Source organism: Falco rusticolus, chromosome Z (assembly GCF_015220075.1).
Source record: "Falco rusticolus isolate bFalRus1 chromosome Z, bFalRus1.pri, whole genome shotgun sequence".
Taxonomy (NCBI): Eukaryota; Metazoa; Chordata; class Aves; order Falconiformes; family Falconidae; genus Falco; species Falco rusticolus.
Genome location: NC_051210.1, coordinates 29755055 through 29773137, shown reverse-complemented (window position 1 = coordinate 29773137; position 18083 = coordinate 29755055). Strand labels below are relative to the sequence as shown.

At 43.3% G+C, this 18083-nt stretch overlaps 1 long non-coding RNA gene across 1 annotated transcript; it reads right to left on the bottom strand.

The window, feature by feature from the left end:
- Window positions 1–5683: 5683 nt before the first annotated feature.
- LOC119141845 lies at window positions 5684–14791 on the bottom strand. The gene is made up of 3 exons (XR_005102057.1): window positions 14673–14791; window positions 14301–14303; window positions 5684–5694 (listed from the first exon to the last, which is right to left on the bottom strand). It is a non-coding gene; the product is annotated as an uncharacterized LOC119141845 (long non-coding RNA).
- Window positions 14792–18083: the final 3292 nt, after the last annotated feature.

The window sequence follows — 18083 nt, the reverse complement described above, 5'->3', positions numbered from 1 at the left end:
AGGATGCTTGTTGTTGTTCTCTGTTCCTTTGGTCCAACCATAGGGATAATATTTCATAAGCAGCTTTTTATGCTAAGTTAATTTTCAAAACTCCTAATGCCGGCAGATGAAAGAATCATCCCACGCATAATTTTGAAAAATTGCAATGAGCTCCACCTGGTTGTAAGTATGCAGAACAGGTAATAAAACAAGACACTCCAAAGATATCTTCTGGTCTGGTATTGCAGTAGGCACATTTGTTTTATCTAGTGTGGGGAGTATCCATCCTTCTCCAAGACAATATCAAGACCAGCAACAGGCTGAACCCTGGAGGTCAAATAAGCTCTCAACATTGAGGCACGTCAAGTTCCAGCTTTACAAGTTGTTTACATTAGAGATGAGGATTAGAGCCTGAGTTAGGCTGAGAAGAAATTTCAAGGGAAGAAAACTCATAGGAAATGGTTGTAGGTTAAAGCAAGAACTTTTTGCCTTCACAAAAGCAATGGATCATTCTGGAGACAAAACACAAGTGTAACCACCGGCCAGATCCATAGGAACATTTGTATATGGCTGATGGGAGTCAATAGATCTGAGATCTAATATCAGATATTCTACATTCCCAAGGATGATGGTTCAGCTCAGACTATGGTCTTGTTTGCAATAAGTATGCCTGGCTGACCAACCAACTGAAGGTAGCATGGCCACAGAAAGAAGAATAAGCACCTTATTGTCCTTATAACCAACTGCCCACTGGGATGTGTACCACTCAGGCTACTGTTTAAAAGAAAAAAACCCCAAAATTCACCTGCCTCTGTCCAACAGAGTATGCCTCACACGTAATGATTCTAACACCTATCTGTGGTGTTAGAAAGCCAGCTAAGTATAACTGTAAATGGAAAAATCTGTTAGACTGTTGAAGTTGTGCAAAATAGGTATTATGTATATAAAATCGTACAGATTTTATAATCTTGTAGTTATGTAGTAAAAACATGCAGATTTTTGTTCCCTCAGGTCAGAAAGGTAAAAAAGTTAAAATCACACTTAATCAGGCTGTGACTTGAGAAACAGGTCGGGTTTTATCTGCATTTACATATGTTTTGTACATGCAAGATAAACATAAAAATCTTTGTGTCATATTCTAGTTCTGAACATCTTCTCTGACCTTCAACACAGTTTTCTAAAAGGCAGTGAGAGGGACAAAAAGGGAAGCAGACAGGTTTAGGGAGACTATCTTTGATTTTGGAGAAGTAGATACTGAAGTTTCTTCGGTAATCTCTGAGGATCTTTGCATCTGCACAATAAACACTGAATAGAAACTGTTGTGGGAACTGGCACAGCCAGAAGTAGGAAGTTAAAGAGGAGTATGTGTGCCACAGTCTGACAGAGGAAATATTTTCTTTTGGGCATTGTTTTCAGAACATAATGGAGACATTGTTATGGATATATGTAGATATCAGGAGGGATATTGATACAGGTAAGGACAATTTTATTTGATGGGAAGTATTGAAATGCTGAAAGAAAGTCAAGTTTCCCAGGCACTTTGGAACTCCACACAAATTCTGTTAGTTTTGGACCCTTAGTTCTGCATATGTGATCCCAGTACAAACACGGACATGAGCAGAACTTAGTATGCCACTGCTTTGTCAATGACCAAAGTTTGAATCCTGCCCAACTGTCCAAGCTTACTTCTCCATCCATTCTTTTCTTCAGTTCTTTTTTCTTTATTCTCCAGGCACACATGGAATGGTCTCGGAATATGAAAACTGCTTCACAGCTTGGAAAAAAAGACAGGCACTAGACAGACAGATGGGCCTAAGCTACAAAGACACAGCCTAGAGCTAAGCTCCTGTTATGGTTGGCTCTGTTCTGAAGGGGGGGAAAGCTCTTCTTGCTGACTAGCCTAGCATTCCTTCTCTAGGTCTACGCAGGTGAAAAGGTTAGATATTTTATTTCTTACTTTGTTTAGGCATCTGATTCTTATTCACATCAATTTCCATGCTATGTCTCCACAAGCTTATGTAGTCTTCTAGAGGTTTCTGCATTTTAGCCCTCAAATTGACCTTTCCAACACCATTACAAGCACACCGGTAGGCACAGAGTTAAGCAGAAGTAATTACACCATGATATATTCTGCAGTACAGTCAAACAGGACAAAACTTTTGCAAGGTTTGGCCTTGGAAACAGAATGCAGTTAGAGAAGAGAATAAGAAAGGATGTTGATTGGAAAAGATGGTCTCAGTGCACAGCAGTATGAACATAGGGCACAGCACTATAAATATGACACATCTGAGGCACAGTCTTTCCGAGTCCCTGCGCCGCCACGTCAAAAGGCACTTTCTGAACAGCAGGACTGTACATGACCACGCCAAGATACAGACAAGTATAACTCTGCATGGCCCTCCCTCATTTCCATGGGACAACATGCAGCCCCAGCATCCTCTGGCAAGACTCATGACATAGACAGTGCTGGGCAAGACCACAAGTGCCTGACCCTGCATTTGAGTTTTCATCCAAAAAACTTTCTGATAGTGAAACTCAAGAATTCATTTTTCATGGTACAACCCAGTTGCTACTGTTACGAAGGGGGACAGAGGTCTCTGGGTGAGATAAGCCAAGAACACAGCTGCCTAAAGTTAATAAGGGAGTGACTGAAATATTTTTCACTTTCTTGTCCTGTGGGACAGAGGACCCTGACACATTGATACAAAGTCCACATACAAGACAAAAAACAAAGCTCTTCCTTTCAAAAGCAGAACTCTTCATTGCCATGTCCCATTGTCCAGCCTCTTCATTGCCACCTCCCTCCCATTGAAGGATGGACTTCTCTGACTTCAGGACTGTCTGAAGATGTGACTAAAATCTCATCATCTCTGGGAATGGGAGGAGAAAAACTCCCTAGTTGCTATGCTGTTGAAACTGGTACTGTGCCCTTCAGAGGTTTTGGGGTTTGATTAATCAAAATGTATCTCAGGGGCCCATTTAAAGAACATTGTTTCAAAGTGCCAACAGTGAGATTATTGGAAAACTGGAGGCTCAGAAAAAATGTTTGTGGAGATCAAAATGATTCTCCCAGAGCTCAGAGAAGTAGATAATGTGGTTTTGAGCCATATGAGTTCTAAATTAGCCTTGAGTAAAAATTCATCCCAATCATGATTTAAGATCACTATAGCAACACAATCATACTTGCCAAGTATGCGACAGTATAAAATTACCGCAGACTTTACAAAAAAACCCTGTATTTTCTTCCAATTATTTTTTTTTTAATAGATGTAAATCTCTATTATGAAAGTGGCAACAGTTGTTCAGGATCAAGAACTAATTTTGTTCTGTGGTTAAAGAAAAACCATGAGAGTCATAGGGTAGTTAAGTTCTCAGTAGGTATCTCCTGGAATATGGAACCACCATGTTTTCTAAGGGATCCATGAACTTTTACATGGCAGAAACAGATGATACAGTAAGATAAGGACGAAAGGAATGATGCAAGGAGACTGTGTTAATTGTGCAATGACAGGGAAGACTGAGAAGCAAGGTCTGCTAAGGTAAATCCTTCCCCACAGATTTTCAGACATTTGTGTCCAAGGAGAACGTATACATTTTGCACAAGAGCAGAAATTACACATTGGTTCTGCATGCTGCACAGTTCATCTGGATACAGAGTTGGGGAGCCAGACAAACTAGCAACCTCGAACTATGCCCTGTGATGTGTACCACCCAATACCTCAGCAACAAATGAAGATTCACAGCTCATTTATTCCCCATGCTTTAAGCACAGATGAGTTCCCGGAGAAAGGACTCCAAACAGTTCAGCCATGCTCTTCTTTTGACAGCAGCAAAGCTCCATGGTCCTCAGTGGAAGCATGCTGGTAAGATCCCAGACACAGAATGCAGTGCTGACCTGTTAAATGCAGCACCATTATTGGGACTGGCACACGTAGCTTCCTTGCACAGGAGTTTTATTAGCTTCTCATAACAGCTCTGCTGCAGACTCGCAGGCATTTATATCCACTGAACATATCTACCTGGGATGCTGCAAACTCAAAGTTAAGTTTGAACCAATGCCAGACTTGAGAAAAAACCTGTAGACTCATCTACGCCTGCAAGCAGGATTTCAGGGTGTACAGGCATATACTTGTATTTACAGAAGCTTTGGGGAAATCTGAATCTGGGATGTTCAAGTGAAAAGGGCGGGGGGCGGGGGGCGCTGGGGGTGCAATTTCCTTGTACCTCTCTTCCCTAAGGAAGGTTCATTCCCTGCCAGCCACAGAACAGGGAATAAAACGGCTGAATCATTTCATACGCTGCACCTTCCATGGCACGTTTTCTGTCCAACAAGTGACATGGTGTGCACAACAGTCTTGGGCAGCTCTCAGACCAGCCTTCCCATCTTGTAGAATGAGAAGGGGTTGGAATGGAAACCTACTAGTCCTGAAGGCTGGATGAGGCACAGATAAATGTTTGCAGTGTTACTTGCTCTAGCAGGGGAGCATGTGTGTCTAGAGTGAAGTGACTATTGCAGGCAAGCTGCTCTGGGCAGAGGGCTGGAAGACAAGCGTTGACAGTATGCTTTCAGCACCACTGCTGGGAAAGGGAGAAAGAAAAAGTGCCTTCCCTTCTACCCCACTTGCAGCAACAGGCATACCTAGATTTAATAGAAGACAGGAAGATCCATCTTATCATCAATGTAACTTCTTAGTGGGGGGGAGCTGGTGCCATTTGCAGATGTCCCTTCACTACTCAGCTATGCAGTAGGTGGTAATTTGTGGTGGTCAACAGCATTCACAAGTGCAGCAGTGTTCAGCTGTTTCATCAGTGCTTCCTTTCACACCTGTACAGAAGTGACAATCCACATACAACCTGGAGGACATTACCCTGTGGTCAACCTGAACATGACTGCCTGATTCTAACCAACCTGCAAGTGTCTGATGATCTTTAAATTATATTGGTTGGATCAATTTCTTAACTTGAAGGCCTTTGATTAAGCAGTGAACTTAATTATTCTCAGAATCAAGGCATTTCAAGGTCTACATAGTCAGTCTTCCTCCAAAGTCCTTTTTCATAAGTATGCTCACTGGAATTTGTCTCTTTAACACTAACATTAAAAGTGTGAGTTTGCTGTGGCCCTGCTACAGAGGTGCATAGTATTGCAGAGTGTATCTATACCTCTGTAATTATAGGAGACACTGATTCAGCACCCATCACTGCCCTGATTTCTCTCTTCCATGCTGAAAGAGCTCTTCCAATTTCCCTGAGCACTCCCAGATCAGGTGGGATCATCCCTTGGGAACCTTTGTTTTGCTACTGTTCTCTTCTGTGTTTTTTTAAGGGGTAATGAGTAGAAACAAGGAGGAAAGTAGAGATTTCTTATTAAAATTTCCCCAGGACTGCTAATTATGTGAATAATTTCCCTTGTTATGTGACAGTCTGATCTTTCCAGAGATTGACACCTTTACAGTACAGATGTCTATCTGAAACTTCCTCACAGCCTTACTTGGAGACAGCTGCTCTGCAGCACTCAGCTTCAGGGAGACAGAGAACAGCATTTTCTTTGAAGAACTGCCACCCATTCCACCAACAGCCAACTGCTCACCTTTCAGCTTGCCTTGATCCAAGTAAGAATCTGGAGAGCAGCAGGGCCTAGGTGCTCTCCACCATGACTAGCATTCATCTGTCCTGAAGAACAGCATGCTGCTAACGCCATCCATACAGCCTCACATACTCTTATTTCTTCTCTGTCAGGATACAGAAAAGGTGAGCCCAGCCTGGCTGGCTGTTGAACATTGTTTATTTATCTCCCATCACAGTGTAAAAGCAGTGCTGTTGTAACCAAAATTACACCCAGAGCTTTAGAATGAGCATTTGTATCTCAAGTCGAGCGGGATTAGTGGGTGGAAAAGGATGTGTCAAAACAGCAATTGTGTTGTAGGATATGAAGCCCTGGACAGACTCTGTCTCTCCACCCTATCTGGTAGAACTAAATTACTTAATGCACCATCAGCAACCTACACTATATTCCAGCTACCTGAAGTGATGTGTATTGAGCAGGCAGAGGTTCCTTCTGCTTGCATTATATTTTTGTAGTGCTCCGTCATATCCCTGAACATCAATGTTGGGTAAAAACTTGTTGCTGCTGCATTTTCTTATACCACACTGTCATGGTTTAACCCCTGCTTACAACCAAGCACCACACAGCTGAAAGGAATATAGAACTCAAGGGTTGAGATAAGAATGATTTAATAATTTAAATAGAATAAAAATAAAAGAACAACAATAACAAAAGCAGCAATAATAGTAACAGCAACAACAACAACAGTTATAATGGAAAGGTGGGGGAAGGGATAAAATCCAAAGGGAAAGGGACAAAGGAAAACAAGTGATGCACAGTACAACTGCTCACCACCTGCTGACTGATGCCTGGCCAGTCCCTGAGCAGCAATCCCCAGACCCCAACTAACCCTCCAAGTTTATAAACCAAACATGACACCCAATGGTATGGAATACCCTTTTGGCCAGTTCGGGTCACCTGTCCTGGCTGTGTCCCCTCCCAGCTCCCTGTGCCCCTCCAGCCCTCTCGCTGGCAGGGCCCAAGAAACCAAAAACTCCTTGACTGAGTATAAACATCACCCAGCAACAACCAAACCCATCAGTGTGCTGTCAGCATTGCTCTCACACCAAATCCAAAACACAGCACTGCACCAGCTGCTAAGAAGAAAATTAACTCCATCCCAGCTGAAACCAGGAAATATTCATAAACACATAAAAATTACAATTACTGCTGCTGTGTGTAATGATCTGATGCCAAACCTGCTCTGCTTCATTTTGGCAGAGGAAAAACTAGTCCACACAGCAGTAGCAGAAGCAGACCCTCTGTGTCTAGCATCCTCACATATCACCACAGCAGCCCAAGAGAAAGAAAAGCAGAACAAACTTAGGCATTGCTTACAGTAAACTGCCTAAGAACTTAACTAAGAAGTCTGGGACAAGATGGAATTAGCAGCCATGTCATCTAGAGTCCCCAGAGCAGGCCTCGTTGTCCTTTGTGAGGCTGGGGAAGTGCACTAGAGAAACTAGGTCAGTAATAATAAGCAAAAGAGTAAAAATGTTTTCTAAAATGGCTGCTACTAAAAATCTGCATGAAGAACAGCCATGTTTTGGCCAAAATGCATGCTCTCAGAGAAGTGTTTGTGTAGATATAGCAATTTTTCTTCTTGAGACCTAGTAGGACCCTGAGGTTTCCAAGTGTCTGGTTGCAAACAAAACACTAGAAATAAAAATACGTTTTCTGTTAAACCTAGAGGCCTGGCTAATATTAGCTACATTAAATATCTCCTTAAAGTAGATAGCACTGCTTTGCCACTTGAAATGAGACAGGCTTAACCTTTTCTGGCTGGGGACCTGAGAACTTTTAGCAGAATATTGAACAAGGATTTCAGCTGCTATCAACAGTACAACTCCATGAGCATCCATGGACATCCACCAGCTAGCTGGCCTAAATCATCCTGTGGATAATTAAGTGCCTACTGCCTCTAGCTCCTTGTGTTCTTATGCTGATGAGCATTTCTCTACTGTCCTACTAAATGAAAAGTTTTACTTAGTCAAAAAGATTGCCAGTATCCCTTTTTTTGCCTAGGCATTTTCCCTCATTATTAGTAGGTTGTACTCAAGCAAGACAGATGGCTTTGCATTGTCCTCTGACATATGACTAATGTCAAAACCACTTAAGTGGTGACAGCTATTTTGTACAGTCAGATACTCAGAAATGACCATCATAAACCATTTCACTTCACACTAGAAAGTTTTGTCCAACATGAATGATTTCTATACTCTTCCATAGTCAAAACATACATTATCTACTGTGGAAAATCCCTTCTTTCTCTGCACATGTGCTGAAAGATTTCTGTTTTTTATTAAGAAACATACTGAAAATATTCTTCCTAATGTCTAGTGGCTGTGGAGAACAGGTTATCAGGATGAATGTGAAAAATTCAGTAGACTGCTGCTTCTGGTGATGCCCTTTTTGCTATTCATTTAGAATTAACACAAAGCACAGGAACTGTGTTATACTTGGGCAACTACTTTCAGGCCTTGAGTAGCCCCAATAGCAACAGTCCAGAGTCCTGGAGATGTTATAGGAACTGAAGCAGTACAGCTGGGCTTGCAGGCAGCACTTCAGAGTCATCAACTTGATATGCTACACCATTGTCATGGTCATGTGTGGGCCAGGACACTTCCTGTATGGGGAATACAACACCTAACTTTCACACTAAGATACAAGTGTTCATGAACGACAGAGTGGAAGACTGGAATGGCTCCTGTCAACATACTTGAACAAGATTACCTCAGCATACTTGAACAAGATTGGTAAGAATATCTCACGTCTGTTTATTCCATGATTTGTATACAGTGAATGATTGCTGCATATGTATTCTATGTGGTTCAGGACATTACTTCTTCTGAGTATCAAAACTTCACTATCAAGAAATCTCTGACTTTTAATAAGAATGTTATTTTTTGCCTGCTTGTCTGTCTCCACTGAGCTGTATCTTTCTTTCTCCTCACAAAGACAAGACAATCAAATAATCAAAAGACAAAGGAGGAACTTCTCAACAGGGAAGGAGAAATACTTTTGTTTGATTTCATCAGGTTTACAAATAGCTGTCTGACTAAGCATTCGTGTCAGCCACTGCCCAGATGGACCTCTGTGAAGAACAGATGTGAAAAGAACATGACCAAACGGACTGTATGCTGATGAGACAGTATAAGGATATGCAAGCAGTGGGCACTCATAGGTTTCAGAGTGCCAGCACACTGAAATGTGGGCAGGGAGGCAAAAGAAGCCATTTTCCCAGTTCTAGAACGAAGATGGCTCTCTTTCAGCTCAGGAAGAGGAGGCTAGCAATGCACTTGCAGATCCAATGTCTCCTCTGCAGCAAAGTCTGTCCCTTCTGTCAGTATCCCAAAAGCCACACACTTTTAGGTGCTGCAATGACCCAGAATGGATATTTTGGCTGGGTCAGCTGTGATACCGCACATCTTTGTGAGGAGTATCAGTAAGCCTCTTTCAGCAGAATGACAGTGAAAGGTCTTTTTAACTATGCTTCTAACAAAAGTCGGTGTCCTCTCTGTAACTGCCTTCTTGGCATTCATGACATCCAAGTCTATGCTTTGTCAGGAACTGATTCTGGCAAAGGCATCCCTGGGCCAGGACAAAACTGGTTTGTGCTGATGCCTCTCCTGATTGATGTTATAGCATCCTTTGAACCTGCAGATGCTCTAGAGGAGTCAGTGATATGGGCATGACAAAGGGATACCAGTAAGCTGTCACCTGCTTCCCCACATTTTAGCTCTGTGTGTGCTTGCACGTACAGCACGTATTTGAAAACAGCACACTGTCTCTCCACAGTGACTTATATTGGGCCTAAAGCTTTTCTCCAGCCTCAGACCTACTAGCTTTGGATAGCCATCTTTCATTTCAAAGAGCTTGCATTCAATCTCTGCATATCAGCAGCTCATTCTGGTCTGGTGCCTCACAATATATGGGCATGTCAGCTGAAGCGTGCATGAGAGCCTACCTGTTGGACCGCATTAACAGCAGACCCTACACCGTAGCAAGAGGAGACGCTATGGTTATGTGGGTGCGGAGTCTTTGCCTACATGCAAAAAGCCCGGACTACACGGTCTGTTTCTTGCAGAAGGGACTCCGCCTTTTTTTCAGACACTTTCTACTTAAGGTGAAGAAACTGTCAAATGGCATCTTGTAACTCCACTGGTGATGGCTTGTGTGACTTGTCTAGTAGCTGTCTTCTAATGAGCTCTGAATTGTCAGGGAAAGGATAGAGTTCATTATCACGTAAAAATCCATAGTGTCTGTGCTGTTCAAAGACTGACTACAGACCAACTGGAAATTAATGACACTGCAAAGAGAAGATTGGCTGACTACAGAGACTGTGCAGAGCAAGAGCCATAGGGGACTGTCCTGGTCTCAGCTGGGACAGCAATAATTTTCTTCTTAGCAGCTGGTGCAGTGCTGTGTTTTGGATTTGGTGTGAGAGCAATGCTGACAGCACACTGATGGGTTTAGCTGTTGCTGGGTGATGTTTATACTCAGTCAAGGAGTTTTTGGTTTCTTGGGCCCTGCCAGCGAGAGGGCTGGAGGGGCACGGGACATTGGGAGGGGACACAGCCAGGACAGGTGACCCAAACTGGTCAAGGAGGTATTCCATACCATATGATCTTATGCTGAGTATATAAACTGAGGGAAGAAGAAGGAAGGGGGGACATTTGGAGTTATGGTGTTTGTCTTCCCAAGTAACCACGACATGCAGTGGAGCCTGGCTTCCCTGGGGATGGTTGAACACCTGCCTGCCCATGGGAAGTGGTGAATGAATTCTTTGTTTTGCTTTGCTAGCATGAGCGGCTTTTGGTTTACCTGTTAAATTGTTCTTATCCCAACCCTTGATTTTTACGTTCCTTTCCGATTCTCCTCCCCATCCCTCTGGTTGAGGGGGGAGTGAGCAAGGAGCTGCGTGGTGCTTAGCTGCCAACCAGGGTTAAACCACAATAGGGACACTGCTTTTTGTTGTGTAAGAGTGTTCCAATAGAGGCTGACTAAAGTTGTTAGCTCTTTCTGTCTCCAAGCCTGTCACAAATGGCAAGGTTTGAGAAAAGTTTTTTACTCTATTTTTTAGCATAGACATTAACTGAAGGCCTGAATTTCTCAAGGAATTATGTACCAGTATGTGTCTTTGTCACCACCATAATTTTTGCTAAGTGCTGAAAGAAGTAGGCTTTTTCTGTTGTTATTAAATGGGTGATTTTTGTGTCAAATTTTTTTCTAGGTTCATGACTCAGGTATAATTTTGATGACAAAAGGTGATCCATTTTGAACTTCATTTACCTTTCCTCTCATCATTGCCATAATTCTACTAAGTAGCAGACTGATTAATCTACAAATAACAGAAATTATGTGCCCTCATCTCTAGTTGAATAATGTTGGTTTTATTGTCACATTTAAGCCAATTATTAATATCTTTCCTATATGTGTGATGTAGTGTTTGTTCCAAGATTATATAGTTGTATGCAAATGGAAGTCCTATACACAGAGAGAACAAGAGATACCCTAAATTAAAAGTACTTTGCAATACCAAATGTATTTTCTTTCTTTGCAGCAAGGAGAAATGGTCAAATACATTATTTTCATACTGCATTATTTTGGTGTAATGTCAGGAATACCAATAACTGTTTATAGTATGATTAATGCTATTAAACCTGCTGGCAGTTAAATTTGTCATTCCAGAAAACACTTTTGTCACCAGAAGCCAAGCCCCAATGTCTAGAGGGAATAGGAGGTAAGTACTCAGATCTTTTTACCCACTGAATTATTCTTGGAAAAGAAGAAAACTATTTTTACTGGGTTTGAGTCTCCATCCTCAACAAGAACTGAAACCTTTTTCAACCAACAGAGTCACACCAGGGTAAAAGCTGAATTATAATGCAGAGTCACAGAGACAGTGAATGCCTACCTATGGATGCACGATCAAATGCACAAGTGCACTGAAGTATCAATGTGCAAACACTTCTTTTCAGCTTACTACTCTGTGGAGCACATTCTCCCTAGCCACAACCTCTAAAAAGATGCTTTAATATTCATATGAAAAATTGATCTGATCCAGGAAAATCAGAGCAATTCACTGTAATTACTTGTCTTAGTTTCACAGTGCAGCTGATGTTGACCTCAAATACACGTTCCAGCTCTAAAAATAGCCCACCTTAAAAAGGTACAGAGGAAAAGTGCATCATCTAGAATTAAGGCAGTAATCTTGGTTAATCCATTACCAGAAAAAAGATCCCTTAGTGATAATATTTTAACAAACACTAATAACTTTTGCTACTTTCAGTAACGGCACAGGTGGACAGTTACATCTAGATGAGTGGGTTTGTGGTTTGTTTGGCCTGGGATGTTCAGAAGGACAGAAGATCCCCAAGAAGCTTTCCTAAGAGGGTGCACAGTCTCTTCTTGGCAGACTGTTTCCTGAATAGCTTTTTGTACTCTGGATATCCATCATGCAGACTCTTAATCAGCATAAACCAGTATTTCACCAGCAAAAGTACATTGATTTGAGGTTCCACACAGCAGCTCACTGTAAACTCTTCCCTCCATCCTGATGCATATAAAAGAGTCACAGCTAACCCTGGGTGTGAGAAGCACCCTTTCATGCCAGCGTCCTCCCGCAATATTTGTATCTTTGAAAATCTCTCTGGGATATTGAGTCTGAGGTAAGAATCTTGAATCCCATTTCCAAGGATCACCTCACATAAAGAAATGGAGAAATTTGTTATTTGTCCAGTTACCCATAAAAATTACCCCCAAAATCACCTGCAAATAAAACATAGAATGTTTTAAGTAAGGAGAACAGAAGAATTTATCTACTTTATTGTAGGTACTAGTAACAATGTTACTAAGTTTACAGACTGTTGTACAAGAGTTGGTGGCAAACTATGTTTGCATCAGCTGCCACTTTTTATAAACACCATGAAGTTTGTCTCTTCCTCACATCCAGCTATCAAGCTGCCAAGTTGCTGAAATTCATAGGTGAGATTCAGTCCCTCAAGGAAAGCCAGATCCTACAGATTGCTTCTAGGAAAGGTGAAATGCTTCAGGACTCTTCTGAAATTAATAACACCATTCCAGAGGTGGACCTGGTGTGCAAGGACCACAAGATTTTCTCTCAAGGCTATTTCAGTATTTCACACAACTAGCTTTGCAAGCCTTGCCTTTTCTTTACCTCTGGACCCCATTCTCTCCTTCTTCTCCCTGATTCTTTAAAACAAACCCAAGTCTGCCATGGGCAACTGTGTGGCTGCAACCCCAAGATATCCCGACACTTCAGCTTCACCATCTCTAAGACTACCAATAGAAAGATGAGACTGCAGGGCTCTAGTCTTTGTCTTCCAGATGTATATGTCCAGGGAGTGAAAAAATACGCAGATTCTGATAAGTACTTTTGGTGGTGAAAATTGGTGGAAGCTCCCCTCCTACCTGCACTGCACTGCAAGAGACAAATGCTTACTTACGTGGGATAAAGCCAGAGATTATCTGAAAACACCAGAGAGTTGGAGAATAGTATTTTTCCTTCAGGAAGATTTCCTTCCTACTCTTGAGAAGATGGTTTGCTTATGCTTTTCTAGCTAGGTTGTTGGTTTGATTTTATCAGCCTCTGGAGTTTGAGTTGGAAGGTCAACCAGTTGTGGAGTTTTCTATATTGGGGTCCAGCACTGTTTAACATTTTCTATATGTGGTCTTCTTAAGCTAAGTGGTTGATGTGGAGCACCTTCATGCAGATACTTCTCTTCAGATCTTGTGCTTCTCATGGAAGTGCCTGCATAAGCCCTTTCCCCTGCTGGATGGCTGATTTGAGAGCCTTACCACAACATACAGAGACAGAACTACCCACTTGTGGATGACCACTGCATATTGATGTGCTGGGAATGCCATTCCTTGGGAGCTGGTTCACACATTGAGTGACCACAGACAAGAATGGTTGAGAAAAAGCTTACCTGCAGAAGTAAGGCCAGATCTATGAATATGACCACTCCACTAGCCCAAAGGTCTGGCTCATTAACTTCTCCTTTCCTATTAAGCAAGGATTAGGTCTAGTTCCTGTTAGAACAACCTGGATTTCAGAGGTCCATGTTGCACAAAGACCTGATAGTGTGCCCTTGCAGCAATCTCACAGGTGCCTGAAAGGACCTGCAGTGCAAGGGAGACACCGTCACTAGGTAGCTCTCAGCGTCCATCTGGGTGCAGGGTTTCAGCTGCTGACCCTCAGCTTTTCTCTGCCCACCCCAATAGGAGCCTGCTGACCATGGGGTCACAAGGCAGGCAAAGGCCTGTGCCGGTAGGCATGCAACACAAGCATGCTGCGGTGAAGAACAAAACTTCAACCAGGAGGACAGCCCTCCCACCCCCTCCATCCTGAGTGACGCACCGCTGGGACAGGCCACAACATGGCCTCTGTCCTCCTTCATGTAGCAAACAAAGCGAGTCAGAAAATCCCATCTGGCACACCCAGGACAACTGACACAAATTACCCAAAGGGATATTCCATACCACAGAATGTCATACTTAGCATATAAAGCTGGGGGAAGAAAAAGGAAGAGGGGATATTCAGAGTGATGGTATTTGTCTTCCCAGGAAACTGTAACACATGGTGGAGCCCTGCTTTGCTGGAGGTGGCTGAACACCTGCCTGTCGATGGAAAGTAGTGAATGAATTCCTGGTTTCACTTTGCTTGCATGTGTCACTTTTGCTTTACCTGTTAAACTGTCTTTATCTCAACCCACAGTTTTCTCTTTACCCTTCTGATTTTCTCCCCCATCCCACCAGAGGGAGTAAGCAAGTGGCTGTGTGGTGTTCAGCTGCTGGCTGGTGTTAAACCATGACAGAACCCCACTGAGGTTTCTGAGTCAAATTCCCAGTAACAGAGAGCATACAAAGGCTTGTATTCTGGTGCTGAGAAAAAGAGCACAACACTGACTCCATTGTGCTCTGGAAAGTGCTAACATGAAGGGTATAGAATCATCAAATTATAGAATCATTTGGGTTGGAAAAGACCTTTGAGACCATCAGGTCCGACCTTTAACCCAGGACTGCCAAGTCTGTCAATAAACTATGTCCCTGAGCACCGCATCTACACGTTTTTAAACACCTCCCACGGATGGTGACTCAACCACCTCCCTGGGCAGCCTGTTCCAATGCTTCACCACCCTTTCAGTGAAGAAAGTATTCCTAATATCCAATTGAAATCTCCCCTGGTGTAACTTGAGGTCATTTCCTCTTGGCCTGTCACTTGTTAGCTGGGAGGGGTAGGTCTCTTTCAGAGAGACCTACAACCCGCTTTCAGGTAGTTATAGAGAGCAATAAGGTCCCCCTTGAATATCCTTTCTTCCAGACTAAACAACCCCAGTTCCCTCAGGTGCTCCTCAGAAGATTTGTGCTCCAGACCCTTCACCAGCTTCATTGCCCTTCTCTGGAAACACTATAGCACCTCTACATCTCTCTTGAAGTAAGAGGCCCAAAACTGAATGTGGTATTCGAGGCGCAGCCTCACCAGGGCTGAGTACAGGGCCACCACTTCACTTGTCCTGCTGGCTACAGTGGTTCAGATACAGGCCAGGATGCTATTGGCCTTCTACAGTGGTTCTGATACAGGCCAGGATGCTACTGGCCTTCTTGGCCACCTGAGCACACTGCTGGCTCATGTTCAGCCACCTGTCAACCAGCACCCCCAGGTCCTTTTCCTCCAGGCAGCTTTCCAGCCACCTTTCTCCGAAGTGTAGCATTGCATGGGGTTGTTGTGACCCAGGTGCAGGACCTGGCACTTCTTCGTGTTGACCCTCATACAACGGACCTTGGCCCATTAGTCCAGCCTGTGTAGATCCCTCTGCAGAGCCTTCCTACCCTCCAGCAGATCAACACTCCCCACCAGCTTGGTGTCATCTGCAAACTTACTGCAGATGCACTCAATCTCATTGTCCTGATAGCTGATAAAGCTATGAAACATGGCTGGCCCCAATACTGAGCCCTGGGGAGCACCACTTGTGACCAGCTGATGGCTGGATGTAACTCCATTCACCACCACTCTCTGGGGTTGGCCAGCCAGCCAGCTTTTTACCCAGCATAGAGGACACCTGTACAAGCCATGAACAGCCAGTTTCTCCAGGAGAATGTTGGGCGAGACAGTGTCAAAGGCTTTATTAAGGTCCAGGTAGACAACATCCACAGCCTTTCCCTCATCCACTAGGTGGATCACCTTGTCATAGAAGGAGATCAGGTTAGTCAAGCAGGACCTGCTATTCATAAACCCCAGCTAGCTGGGCCTGGTTCCCACCTGTCCTTCACATGCCATGTAATGACACTCAGGATGACCTGCTCCATAACCTTCCCTGGCACCAAATTCAGACTGACAGGCCTGTAGTTCCCCAGATCCTCCTTCCTGCCCTCCTTGTAGACGGGTGTCACACTGGGAAACCTCCAGTCTTCTGGGACCTCCCCGGTTAGCCAGGACCGTTCATAAATGATGGAGAGGTGCCTGGTGAGCTCCTCCACCAGCTCCCTCAGTACCCTTGGGTGGATCCCATCTGGCCCCATAGACTTGTCCATGTCTAGGTGGAGCAGCAGGTCACTAATGGTTTCCTCCTAGACTGGAAGCAGACTTCATTCTGCTCCTTGTCCCTGTCTTCCAGCTCAGGGGGCTGAGTACGCAGAGGGAAGCTGGTCTTACAAACAGTATGAACAGTTCTCCACTGACCTCGGATGCACAAGAGTACAGAGACATAATAATCAGTAGCAGCAACGGCAAGACTGAAAGAGAGCTGTAATGAGGCCTGCCAAAATTTTATGTCTTTTTGGACACGTGTCTGCAAGCATATTTCTTGATCTCTATGGCGGACAGCTGTTGGAGGCTGTTTCTTACCAAACAGACATGACTCAGGTTCTGAGAAACCAGACAGTCAGGCACTAAGTGTTAATGTTGCATGAGCCACTGGAAAAGACAGAGCTGGAAATTCAGAAAGTAAGCTGGGGGCTTTGAGCATGGCAGGCTGAATATCTGACACCCCAGAGCACTTGCAAACACTCCTGAGGACCAGGGAGAATAAATAACCTTGCTTTGGTGATGTGAGATGAACTCTGAGTGTCTATCATGACATAATTCCTGCAGTACTAGTGATAAAACATGAAAAAAAAGTCTAAGGGGAAAACTACTTTTCTACTAATGGAGGACTTTGGGTCTGTATTACAGCCAGGAATGGTTAGAGTTTTGGACTATGTCATAGCTGTGAAAACTACAGTTGACAGCTACAGAGATCAATATACTAGTTCTTAAAATCAGAACCCTCTGCCTCTGCCCAAATTGTGAGCATATGTTGGTGATCCTGGAGTCTTCCAGACCAAGCAGAGAGCCAGTCATACACCCGCCAGATTCCACCAGATCCAAAGAACAAACAAAGCAGGAATTCTCACCCTTACACTTCAGCTGTCCATTTATCCATTTTTAATGACAAGGGAAATCCTCACTTTACCTCTAAGTAATATTCATGCAACATGCTGAAGAGTAAAATCTCCAGTACCAGATCCACTGGACTCCTTTGGTCAGAAAGTGATCTGCCATTGCAGCCCAGCACAGTGATCAACATGCAAAGCTGCATTTGTGTGGTTCAAATTGCAATTCTCTTTTCAGTTTCAAGTTCTGATTGTGTCAGTGCAGCTTCTGTTGCTACTGCAGAGGAGCTGCTCAAGAGCTCTCATGTGTTTGAGATGTGCATAGTTCTCTGCACTGGTGAGCTGCTGAAGTTCTGCAGGAGACAGGTCTTTTGCAAAGATGGTCTGTGTATACCTTCATAAAAGAAAAAATATTATATTTTTTCTTACTGACAATCGAATTATATCTCTCCTGTGTCCTGGAGTAACTAGAAGATGTTAAAGAGAGTTGAGGACACAGTATTCATTTACATTTGGGACTGCTTTATGTTGCCTAGACCAAGTTCAGTACTGTCCTCCCACTTACAAGTCTAGCTCTTCTGTTAACCTTTAGGTCCTAACCAGGGTGAGGCAGTCTTCTCCAGAGAGTTAGTCATTATGCTCCTATTCTCATTGGCTTGCTGAGTGCAAAGAAGAAAGTATATCAGAATAATTTTTTTTGAAAGGCAGAAGTCTGATCTTTATTTTTTTCCACGGACTGTAGAGTCTATTTAAGGAGAGCACAAGCTCTGTCCTCCCCTGTAGTCTGTAGTGCACCAGGTACAGTTTCACACAAGAAAATCATTATACAAAGTTGAAGAACATACCCATTTTAGCCTGTTGCATGTTTTAAAAACAGGTAACACTATAAACTCCATGAAAGCCAGGCTTTATTTTCCAAATCCTTGTTTCTTTAACAGAGACTATGATAGACTATGAACTCCCAGAAAGTTCAAACTGACCATCTACATTCTGTACTGCTTTAGACCCTCTCAGCCAGCTATAAAGGAAAGGCATACATATAACCCAGACCAAAAAAAAGTATAATAGTGGCCTGGAGTCATTAGTTATTCAGTTATTGTTCAAC